At 41.8% G+C, this 12,754-nt stretch overlaps 1 long non-coding RNA gene across 1 annotated transcript; it reads left to right on the top strand.

The window, feature by feature from the left end:
* The first annotated feature begins 3,654 nt into the window (after window positions 1-3,654).
* On the top strand, window positions 3,655-9,707 carry LOC129784354 (uncharacterized). Its single transcript, XR_008747007.1, has 3 exons — window positions 3,655-3,738; window positions 5,189-5,317; window positions 7,877-9,707. It is a non-coding gene; the product is annotated as an uncharacterized LOC129784354 (long non-coding RNA).
* Window positions 9,708-12,754: the final 3,047 nt, after the last annotated feature.

Here is a 12,754-nt window from a genome sequence, read left to right as displayed (position 1 = left end):
AGATTTGTAGAAACACTTTGTTTCGGGTTCAATCCTGCCATGGTGCTGAGCAGCAGAGCTTGCAGAGTGCCAATAGACCTCCTGCAGATGCTAGGAGCAGGGCCACAGCATTCTTCACTTCAGAGCTGAGCGCTGTGCTTGCAACAACTCTCTGACCATGCTGGAGAGACTGACTTCCCAAGTCAACCATAACTGTTTCTTCACCCATTGTATTAAAGCCAAAGGATCCAGCACCTTTATATTGCTTAATCAGCAAAGCACATTTTTAGCCCTTCAGTTTTCCATGACATATAAAGTACATCCTCTGCAGTTTCTTTCTTCTTTTCTTCGTTTACTTGAGCTCTTCAGAACTGAAGTTGCCTCTGATCCTTAAAAATCCCGCGAAAACCTTCATGAGAACACAGATTACTTTTGGCTTTCTTGCTCAACATATTTCCTTCTTCTCTTTTAGTGTGTATCACTCAGACACTTCATTTGACTGTTAAATTCCAATAAATCTTTAGTGTATAAACTTCATCCCTTTCATAATTTTAATCTGCTGTTTAGCATCCTATAGAAGCATTAGCATTCTATAAAAGGAATTCAGTTATTTAATGTAAATCACTGGTTGTTTTTCAAATGAAGTAGAAAATATCCCTCTGTGTTTTTTCATACAGATTTGAGTAAATAATTATTTATCTACGTCTCAGCTGTATTATTTTCATAGAACTCTCATGGTTTCTTCCCTGCTAAATTTTACAAGGATCTTCTGTTTACCTTTAAATGTTTTCGAGACCCTTGGAAGTGAAAATAAAAGACCATGATTATAAGTGTCAAGAGAAATTAATGATAATGTACTGTCTCATCCACTTATATGCAAATGAAAATTAATAAGAAACAAAAGCTTCAGATTAAAATAAAGCTACAAAATTACTCACAGATCTTATCACCCATCTAGGTCATTACCTAGCAACTGTAGCTACTGTATATTGTTTGCCACAGCTTTTCTCTTTGCTTTATAGATAATGCTTGCTTTTGGAAAGGAAGAAGGGATAAGAGCAGTTGGAATAAGAATGATTGGTTTCAGGAATGCAGACCACAAGAAAATCAGGGAAGTGGTAGGTGCAATCTTTTAAGAAAACAGTCTAAGAAAATAACCCCCGAGTGTAGGACAGAATAAGAGAACCAAATAAAGTGCATAAACTGTGTAAAGGCAGACTCTTCTGAAGCAAGAGAAAGGTCAAAGGAAGATACCATTATACTTGAAGATACCTGAGAATAGGAGGGAACTGAATAAAATGTAGAAACACTATTAAGTATGAACATAAAGTAATGACAGTAGCATGTGGGCACAAAGTGAGAAAGATTAAGACAATAAATCACTTTTGATTGTTGAAGGTAACATAAAGCAACAAGTGTAGGCCATACAGTAAGATTAGAAATAAAAGAAAGACAAAGGAAACGGCTTTGTTGCTTAGCAGGTGAAGGAGCCAGGTGGGGAAGTGGATCATCAGTGTGTGAACATCATCAGGTGGGAGCACAATGGGTTCTCAGTGAGACTACAAAGTTCATGCAGTAGCCTACCTCCTGGATCTGGTGTTATTCAACATTTTCTCCAAAGGCTGGATGGGTGAATGGAGAGTATGACAGAATGTGTTACCACATGTGCTTACACGTGTCCTGGACAGCTTTCTTTATCAAGTAACTTGACCATCTTTTTCTGTTGTTTGTTTTTTGTTGTTTTTTCTTTTAAAAACTTCTTTTTTTAGGTGTGTGTCTTTGCTGTTAAAGGTGCAGAAGCCAGTGCATAGTAAATAGTTGACGTGCTGCAGGATTTGGCAAACTGATGAGCACGTTTGTGTCTAAGCTTCTGCATTTTGCAACATACAGTAACTAAGCAAAGATGAGCAGGCTACAGCACCATCCATGTTGTTTCAGCTACTCCTGGAAAATGCTGTCTTTGTTTTTCTCTGATAGAACCTAAACCACAGTTGGTACAATTTTAATTAATATGAATGTAAACATGAGTAAGGCACTATAGATCTCTGGCTGATAAATAGCATCACATAACTAATGAGAAAAGCAATCAACAAGCAAGTTTTAATTTTACCAGTGACTGTATGCTTCAAATACCAGTTACTCTCAGTCAGGCTCATAAAATATGTGCATTCAGATGAGATAGAATGAGCTAGATCCATAGTACAGAGCTGTTGAACTGAAAGCAGGCCTGTAGTAGGTGACTCAAGTTAGTGACAATACTGGAATACTGAAAGGGTGACCACAGGCCTCTGGACACTTCTTCCACCACAGCTCTGAAGTCAAAGTTGGAGTCACAGGCAAAGGAGAGATGAGCTGTGTGTCTTCTTGCTAGGAAGACTTTCAACTTGTGAGCAGCTGCTGCTTCCTCTCCTGTGTATTACAGATGGTAAAAATTCCCTTATGTTGCAATTTATAAATATTCCAAAAGGCATTTTGAGGGTTTTGTTTTATGAAATAATGTAGAGGTGAACTTTGATTTATTGGATTTCTTACATCTATACTGGTCCAGATTGCTTACATCACCTCTAAGATCACAAGCTCTCACTTCACTTAGAAAAATGCAGTTACTTATTGTGCCAGAATAAACTAATGACTACATGAAATGATTATTCTCAGAAACTCCCAGTCATAGTCAAATGAAGCCGTTTTGGATCCAGGGCCTTTGTACTTGTAAAAACAGCTATTAGCTTCTGTTTTCTGGCGTGCTGAGTAGTACTTGCAAGTCAGCTCTATTATTGATGATTTCAGCATTCTCTCAATGTGCTATGGAAGCCACTGGTGCTTAGTTTTCTTTTTTAGTTATATATATACCGCAGTACAGCTAATATAGCAGCAAGAAGTACTGCTACTTCATTTGAGAATAAACGTCTTTGCCCAGGTGGCACAGAAAATGCAAATATTTATATGAATCAAACTAGTAACACTAACAATCTGATCATGTCAATGGTTTTGGGTCAAAAATATATAAGTAAAAAAAAAATATCTTTGGACTTCCTAGGATTTCAGATCATTTGCCCCTCATAATACACAGACTGATTCAGAGTTGTGAGATAATGAAGCTGACAACCATGCTGCTCAGAGGAAGGACTGATAAGGCTCACAGTTTTGTGCAGTAGCTTTGCCTTTTATCCTTGTGGTGTACTTGATGATGAATACTGTATATAGGATATAATGTAGGTCCAATGGTCAATCCTTAAACCACCTTCCTAAATGCACTGTGATTCAACTAGTTAATACAAAGGGCAGAAGCACAGAATGGAATGTTTTTCTCCTCAGTTATCAACCTATAACGTTATTTGATAAATGAGAGTCATGCCAAACACTTAATTTCTTAGCAGTGGGTATTGCACATAGATTTTACCTTGGCTTTAGCCCATCGGGGCTGAAAGCATCCACTGTGCTCTTTTCTTGGAATCTTTTCCCATCACATACTTACTTTCAAAGCAAGTTCAGGCATTATATTAAAAAAACAAACCTTCGCTAAATTACGATGTAAGAATAACTGTAAAAAAATCTTAAAATTTGTGTTTACCACTGTCTTTCGAGCTGCCTCGTGGTTCTGCTATTAATTAAGTCTGCTCTGCTTTGGGAAACCATCAATGGGAGCCAAGAAGGATCTAATGTGTTGTTCTATTTGCAGGATCCACTTTGGCTTTAATACTTCTAGATGGAAACAAGAGAATTTTGTTCTTGGCTGTTCCCAGAATTAGCTTATTTTGGGTAAGTTTGGTAGACCTTGATGCAATGCCAACATCTGAAAAATAATAAATATTATGAATGTGTTTCTAGGAGAAAATTGAGTGTCATCACAGCTATACAATCATGCAAGAGGGTGCAATCCTTCTCTATGAGCTTCACAAATTCAAAGTCCTTCACAGTATTTTCTGTACCCATATTGACATCATTTGCAGTTCCAGGTCCCAAAAGAACAAACAAGCAAAGGATGAGGAGACAGGGTGTAATAAAAAGTAGTAGAAGTGATAATAGAAGTAGTTACTTTATATATTCCATTCAGGTATTAAGAAAAGTGATGATACATCCTACAAAAAAAAGGGAATGAGTAGTAAAATGAGGAGTCAATCTTGGATCCTGGCTGTTTATCCCCCAACAGAGCTGTGACTTTGCTGTTTCTTGGAATTCAGAAGAAAAGGATTTTTCCAATTAGAGATGGAGAGCCAAACCAGTCATGAAACACTGCTATAACCATTCTGGAATGGGCTGCCAAGCACCAACCGAGATGGAAATTGGGGGGTTGTCACATAGCTCTGTGCTGAATTGAACAGGAACTCTTTTAACCTCCAGCATCGATTAGTGCCCATTACTTAGCACAGAAATGTAACAGAATAATACAACTGTAGTTCTTTTACAATATAGAGCTAATTTTGTCTGCTCATTGCTCTGATTTGTGCTCCAGATTACCTTTGGCTCTAAAAGCAAAAAGAAAACATGAACTACAGTGGTTGCAGTTTAGGAGAGCTCATGGTTGAGTGATTGTGAATAGCAAACATGGGACTAGACAGAAATTCCCTGGCTGCAAATCGGAGCCCAGCCCAGCTGCCTGCCAAGAAGGGGCAAGTGGTTTTACTTCACTTTGCTTTTGCCAATCCCTTTTGTTCCTAAAGAGTACCTAGAGATACAGAAACTGTGATAAGCTGCACTTGAGTCAATGCTCTTGTCTGCCATCAAAGAGGTAGCCCTCTGCTAGAATCATAATGGAAATCATAAAAATAAGAGATGGGGAGGGCTAATTGTCATGAGTTAGCTGATAATCCTCCCTGCCAACACACAATTATTACCTACCATGCCCAGATTAGAGCTTTGTGCCAAGTAGTTTTTAGGAAGCCTGTGCTTTGTAGAAATTTCTCTGGAAAAGCACCATATTTATTTTCCTTTTGTGCTTAAATTTTCAACTGTGTAATGTCACTGTTAATTATGCCTACGCTGATCACCTGTAAAATGTCCAAATACTCTCATTGTTCTTGATGGCATGAAAATAAACTGATTAGCCAGCTCTGACCAAAACTTGTGCTCTTGGTTGGATGCTCCAAGCCTCAAGACAGACATGATAAGAATTACTGAGCAGTGACATATAGGCTAAGAACTTTGGTTCATTGGGAATTATAGGACTTCCTGCACACAGATCAATTTTCTATTTTTTTTTCTAATACAGGATAAGGACCCACCTTGTCAAAGGTATCTAACAATTCAGGCATGCATATAACTGGATTTTAAAAAATGTGGAGGCAGCAATGGGAGCTGGGTACTCACGTTCTTTATGTATTTGACTCCAAGCTGCAAGGTAACCACTGGCATATTTTTAAGACCAGTCATGTTCAACTATCAAATTAAGTCAAATACTGAACAGAAACTTCCAGGAAAGACTGATGTTTGTGGCTGGAATGTCTATATGGAATTACAACAGCTCTGAAAGTCTGCAATAATATTTCTTACATCTGAAAGACTACCTTAACTGCTAGTGACTTCACTAGCAACCAGCTCCACATTATGCCTTTCTTGCTACCTGAATACCCTGTTAGTGTAAGAGTCCCCTGGTATACTGACTTGTAACTTTCCATGGTCTTTATACTTACCTAACTTAGTTGTCTATTTTTGTGTAAGAATAAGTCTCCCAGACAATACTGTCATATTGCTATGACAATAACAGAGAAAATGCAACTGATATGAAAATAGATTATTTTAGAAGTTTGGTTTTAATAAAATAAATCTAGGCGTATGAGCACAAATTAGTAAGTAGACATGACAGTTGCCTGACAGTAGATAGCTATCTATGAAGATAGAATGTAGTGAGAATTGTAAGACACATTATTAAATTTCTGGTCCCTTTTATTATCAGGTCATTAGGATTTCTTAGTGTGATTTTTTAATTAACCTTTATTCAGTCTATTTTTAAATGTTTTAAGGTTGCTTCTGTGACTCCCCTTGGGAGACTATTTATCAGTAAAACAAATCTCACATTTGGAACTTATTTGCTAATATGCCTTAAAATAATATAGTTTTAATTTGTGGTTCTTATGATAATTAAGAACTCTTCATTACAGCTAGTTTTGCACTTCGAGTTATTAATAGAATATTTATTCTCTATACTAAGGTTTTTCAATCACCTAAACTCTTGTAAACATGTTCCGTCTTTTCTTAAGCCTCAAGTCTGAAAACACTTCATATATGTATAGTGAGGTTATATGTACATAAAGCTATACCCATGCTAAAATTCTTAGTGGACCAAATCTAGAATTGTCAGGGAAAAATAATTATGGTATTGTTCTGTTACACTATGCATATACGTTATCCAAACACTTTCCAAACATACATACACATATAAATCTAAAGTGTTTTTTGCTATAGCTAGGGAAAGGAAATTATCCTCTGGAAAGCCAACATCAGGATTAATGAACTCTGGGGTTTAGACTCAGGTCTAATCAACTGCATCAGCCTGCTCTTTTGGGTGAGAATATCCCTCAATGAATCTCTGGGTTTTACCAGTTTGATCATGAACAGTTGTAGCAGTATGTTCTTTGAGACGTTATGCTAGCCTCACGAGTAACCAAGGTGAGGGTTAGATTTTTAGGTGACAGTAGACACGGATGATGTCTGAGGAAAAAGAGAAAAAATGTGCCTGATTATAAAATCCACCTGAGCAGCTTTATACACCTGAACTATTCTGTATCTGTACAGGGTGTTCAGTTCCTAAAAGATAAATACCCAGTGCCATTTGGGAGGCCTCCATAGTGCCCGAGACCCCCGGGCAGAGCTGAGCCGAGCTGAGCCGCACGGTGCCGTTTACACCAGCCCTGCCCGGCCCCGGCGCAGCGGGTACAGGCCAGGGGAGGCTCCTGGCAGCGCCTGAGGTGACATTGCGGGGCCTGTTCCCAGGCACCTGGGCCCTGCTCTGTGCGGCCGGCTGTGAGCTGACTGTCCGTGCATGGGGACAGCCGCCTTCTAGGTGCTTATTGAAGTAAGCATTTAGTGTATTTTCCCCAGGTCCCTTGTCCTATCTGCCAGTTTCACGTGTATCCATACGACACCAGGCTGTAAGACAGCCCAAGTGGCCCTAGGCCAGTCTGTTAAACACTGAATTGCTCCCGGGTGTTGAGACTTCCCCTTTGTCTGTGTGCACCCTCATGCTGAGCTCCACCTCGCCCTGCCCCGGCCCTGGCAGCAAGGCTGAGGCCCAGGGCACGTGGGGTGGGACAGGACGGTGAGGGGCTCTGAGGTGGCCACAGCCCCGGGTCAGGAGGCTGTCCCCGTGCAGACAGGAGTGACAGCCAGCTCTGCGTGTCGGCCATTTTCCCCATGGGCCTGAGTTGTGGGGTTTGTCCATCCCACTGCATTTAACATGGCTGAAGAGCTACAGCCCGTTTTTCCCCGAGCAGCCCAGGGCTGGGCCTTCCATCAGCCCTGGCTCACGCGGTGATGTGGTGGCCATGTCACAGGGGGCTGGTGTCAGGGCATCCCAGGACAGGCACGGAAAGGGCTGCGCGGTGAGGCAGCTGGAGGCGAGCAGGCGGGTGAGCCAGGGCTGAGGTGGGAGGGCAGCGAGGCGGGCAGGGAGCGGAGCGCAGGGCTGCTGGGCCTGGGCTGGCAGGAAGGGGTTGCCCATGGCATGACGTGGTGGCTGCTTCTTCTTTTCCTGAGCTGGAGGCTCGCACCAGGACAGGACCAGAGCATGGTGCACTCCCACACCTTCCCTCCACAGCCACTCAGCCAGAGAGGTTTGCTACCTTGTACAGGGATGTTGACACTAAGTTAAGGCACCAATTGTCTGGCAGGGCCCTGGGCCAGGCTTGCCCATGGGGAGCAAGGGTGGCTGCTCCTTTGTTTGTAATCATGCGTTTTACAGTTGCAGGCCCAGGACCAGACCATGGCACACTCCCATCCCCTCTCTCTGCAGCCATTCAGCCAGAGTTGTCTGCAGCTTTCAACAAGCCATTGACCAAGGCCCAGGAAGCACACACACACAGTCTGCACCACGCGTGGTCCCACAGCCTGCTGGAGGCTCCTCACAGCCGTGGACGAGGGGAGTTCTGCACCACCTGCCCTCTCTCTCTGAAACTGACCTTGGAATTATTTTTCTGATTCCTGAGCTATTGGCTGTTTCTTCTCCTTTGTGCAGTCTTTTGGGGGAAACCTCCTGGGCCTTTTCTTTGTTATCATAGAATGTTTTGTGTTGGAAGGGACTCTTAGAGATCATCTAGTCACACCTGCTGCCACGGGCAGGGACACCTCCCACTAGACCAGGTTGCTCACAGCCCCATCCAGCCTGGCCTTGAGCACTGCCAGGGATGGGGCAGCCACAGCTGCTCTGGGCAACCTGTGCCAGTGCCTCACCGCCCTCACAGTAAATTTCTTCCTCATATCTCATCTACATCTACCCTCTTTCAGTTTAAAATCATTACCTCATCTTATCACTGTACTTCCCGATAAAGAGTTGTTCCCATCTTTCCTCTAGGTCTCCTTTTAATTATTGAAAGGCCACAATAAGGTCTCTCTGGAGCTTTCTCTTCTCTAGGCTGAATTACCCCAACTCTTTCAGCTTGTCCTCGTATGCAAGGTGCTCCAGCCCTCTGATCATCTTTGTGGCCTTTCTCTGGACTTGTTCCAACAGGTCCACGTCTGGTCTGTCTTGTGCTGGGACCCCCTGAGCTGGATGCAGTACTCCAGGTGGGGTCTCATGAGAGTGGAGTAGAGGGAGAAAATCACCTCCTTTGACCTTCTGGTCATGCTTCTTTTGATGCAGCCTAGGGTATGGTTGGCTTTCTGGGCTGCAAGCGCGCACTGGCAGGTTATATTCAGTTTTTCATCCATCAAGATCCTCAAGTCTTTCTTTTCAGGGCTGCTCTCAATCCTGCTCAATCACAATCATCACCCAAGCTCTAGCCAGATACAAGTTGGATGTTTTGATTATTTTTCAGAAACATCCCTAAAGCACAAATCTACGTAGATTTCCTATCTGTTTCTCATTTCCATTGGGAATCAGTTGCATATTTATCGGAAGCTGCACAGCATCAGCAAGGGAAAGAAATATATTCCATTTCCTTTGAAATTCTGTCTACTGCAGCATGGTTTGACCACTTAAATCAGTTCACAATTCAGTATATTATGAAGTGTTTTCTAAAACAATAAAATCCTTAAATGTCATCCCTACTCTGCAAGGAAGTTTGCAGAGGTGCTAGAGTTTTAAAGTACCCAGATGATTGTTGACTATATTTTGATGATATTCTTGCATCAGCCATGCCATATTAAAATATGTAGGATGGAAGTCAACAGGAAAATTTGGCTACATGGATAGGAACAGAAAAGTGGTTTAACGGGCCTGTCAAGCTGGCTTTATGGTTTATTTCAGTCCCTGCAGTACAGTGGCACAGTTAGCCTACTATATGCAAGAATGCAGTGTGTGTGTAAAGTGTTCAAATTTCCAATTGTTTTGAATTATTATTTTATTTTAGCAGCCGTGGTGGAGTTCTACAAGAATCACAGGACCTTAACATTAGATATTTAAGATCATTAAGTATTTTTTTATACTTTGTTTTGTTATAAAAGCCTAGTGCACATTGATATTCCACATGAAAAAAAGTGCAAGAGTAATAAACCACTTTTGGTATGGTTTTGGTATGTTTTTTTGGTTGGTTGGGGGTTTTTTTGTTTTTTTTTTTTTGTTTTTTCTTGTTGCATTCTCAGCATTTCTAGGTACTGGTATGAAGCAAATCCCAGTTCCATGGGACAAGACCCTATTATTTGTCTCCAGATAAGGAACTGTAAGTTTTATTCCTTCTTATCTGGTCATCATTCAGTTATAGGTAAAGTGGATATTGACTTCCATTCTAAACTGTATTTTCAACTTTTGGTTTTCAGGGTCAGATTTGTGTTTAAAGAGTTACGCACCCAAGATGCTTTGAGAAACCTCCACTTCTGTGTCCTGTTTTCTAAATATTTTGGGTCACAGGAGACTGCTTTCTGTTGACTTTCAGTCAAGGCTATACACTGGAAACAGCAAAAATGATAGATTCGTGTAATATGTATCCTTCAGTAACTCAAAGAAACCATAAAACTGGGTTATCTGATGAGGTTTATCAGAATCAGATGCTTTCACATGGTTGCGAATGCCATGTCCCTAGTCCACATTCCAAAATGAGACCTAATCCAGTAACTCACCTAAGTGAGGGAGCAAGGCTTGCCCTACACAGAAACGTTACTTAGAGGGCTCTTCTGGTTCACTTTGTCCTTGTGCCGAAATAAATACCACACCAAACACAGGCAGAAGTCGACCCACGGGCAGCCCCGCCGTGCCCAGCTTTGCTGCGCCCGTTCCTGATCAGGCTGGACCCCGCGCGGGGAGAACCCGCAGCTCGGACGGACGCCGGGGGCGATCGTCTCGCTGGCGCCCTCTGCCGGCAGCGCCCGCGCCGCCTCCCCGGGGCCGTGCCGGGCGCTCGGCCAGTGGGACCCGGGCGGCGACGGCAGGGCGACCCCTAGCGGCGGCGGTGGCCCCCCGGCATGGCCGCTCGCCCTCCGCCTTACGGCTCAGTGCCACCCCCGCCGCTGCTGCTCGTTAGGTCGGGGAGGAGGGAGGGTGCTTCGGTTTCTTTCCGCTGTTATGACAATCTTATTGTTTTTACAATGGAAAAATGAATTTGTTGAGAAGGTTTACAGCACTTCAATGCTGTGCCAATATATAAAAAATTAATCTGTTCAGCATCAGATACTGCTGTTGGAGAACTAGGTAAAAGAACATCTATCTCCATAGCTAGAATCACTAGGTAAAACTCTATGGTCAGCATTACCCAGAGATTAAAACTAGGTAGTTATTTTGGTTGCTCCTGTCCTTAAAATATGTGACCCACTCACAGAAGCAAATTACATGAACAAATGAAGAAATCACACACACACACACACAAAGAAAAGGCACCCCCACACCCCAAAACCCAACCATAAAGTTCATGCTTTTCAGGCAGACAATATTTAGCAAAGGACAGCAGAGCTTCTGTGTTTCCCAGTGCCACAGACAAGGTATGGCTATTTCTATGGTTAAACATGGCCCTGAAGTTGTACAAGCTTACAAACTCACTACAGCAGCCTGAACTCTCTGGGAGCGATGGAAGAATTTCATACGAGGTTTAAATAAAGACAAGGGGCGCTGCTGATAGATGAATCTACCTGGGTCTCAACTGCTGGACTCAAAGTAAGTATGGATTAGAAGAGGGATGGAACAGCAGACAAAAGCTGGACAGAAAGGAGGCCGCAGGCCCTTCTCTGGTGGAGAAAATGGATCAGTGTAGAACAGGTAAGGTCAAAGTTTGATGGCATCAAGTGCCATATATCAACTTGTTCCTGAAACAAAACCACCACAAAGATATAAAATATTTCTGTATTTGGTTAAGCTTGCAACTATATTCATTCTTAAAACAAAACAAATACTTATGATCCAGTACGGGATAATGCTGAATATCAAATCACAGCCTTGCTACCGATAGTAATTTGACATGAGTAACTGGGCTTTCTTAAACCAATGCTCTTGTAAACCAAGTTGTATACAGACATCACCCACTCCTGAAGTGAAGGAGTTGGCAGCTACCACAAGAATAAATAAAACTGTGCAGCACCCATGTAGGTCAAAACCATGGTAGTACTGCATTCATAGATATGGGTTTTTTTAAGACAGGGTGGGACTAATGTTGTTCCAGTTTATTTCTACATTGCCTGGGCCCCATGATGTTACACTGTGACTTCTGCATCAAAGCCTCAGTTACAAAAAAAAAAAAAAAAAGGAGTGCCTTTTTTCCAGGAGATGTGCATATTTGGTAATAAAGAACACACATTAGGAAATAGATAGAGTACATTGGTAAATGAAACAAATTTTGCAGTATTTGCTCTAGAAGTCTCCTTTCAAAAATCCCCAAAGAACCGCAGCCTTCTGAGTTTTCTGGGCTTGCCTATTATAGAGCTGATGTACTACAAACACTTACCATTACATAATGCTTAGTCAAAACAAAGACTGATGCAGTATGCCAGTGACACATCAAGGCTGGGAAAAATATTAAACGTTTGTCAGCAAGCATTTCCAAATGAGTTATGAATTTCAAACAGGACTGCATTCCTTACTTAAAATCTAATAAACAACTGATAACTTTTATGACCTTTCTGGCATCAAGTCCACTTCAGATGAAGTCTGAAGTTGTAAAGGTGGTTTCTAGAGGAACAAAAGGATATAGAAACAGAGGGGAAGAAATTCCCTCCAGAACATGCCATAGACCTCAAGAACAAAACTTCCATGGTTTCCCTTTACCCTTATAGCTCGAACAATAACTCTGGCCCAAAGAGTCTGTGCAGGGATGCTGACCTACCTACCTAGTCCATGCAGCGGTCCCTTTAACAGTGGAAAAACGCCTTCTGAACAGAAAAGTAAGAACCTTTCTAATAATGAGTTTACTTCAGAAAGAAAAATCTGCACAAGATAAAGGAACTACTACTATTGTAGAGGACAAACTATTTGTATTTTTTATTTATTGGGAAACAAGTTAAATACTTCTTAAACTTTTCAAATTATAGATGGAGAAGCAATCAAAGTAAAGTTCCAATTTTCTTTGAAATCAGCTTTTTACAGATATCAGATGAAGCCACAGGAGCATTTAACACTTTGTCCTACATAGATGGCAAGTAAAAATCACACCCAAGCAATATTCACTCTGCAGCAGTATTAAGAAACCCAACTTAACCCAAA

Source organism: Falco peregrinus, chromosome 4 (assembly GCF_023634155.1).
Source record: "Falco peregrinus isolate bFalPer1 chromosome 4, bFalPer1.pri, whole genome shotgun sequence".
NCBI classification, from domain to species: Eukaryota; Metazoa; Chordata; class Aves; order Falconiformes; family Falconidae; genus Falco; species Falco peregrinus.
This window is presented reverse-complemented; position numbering and strand designations above follow the sequence as displayed.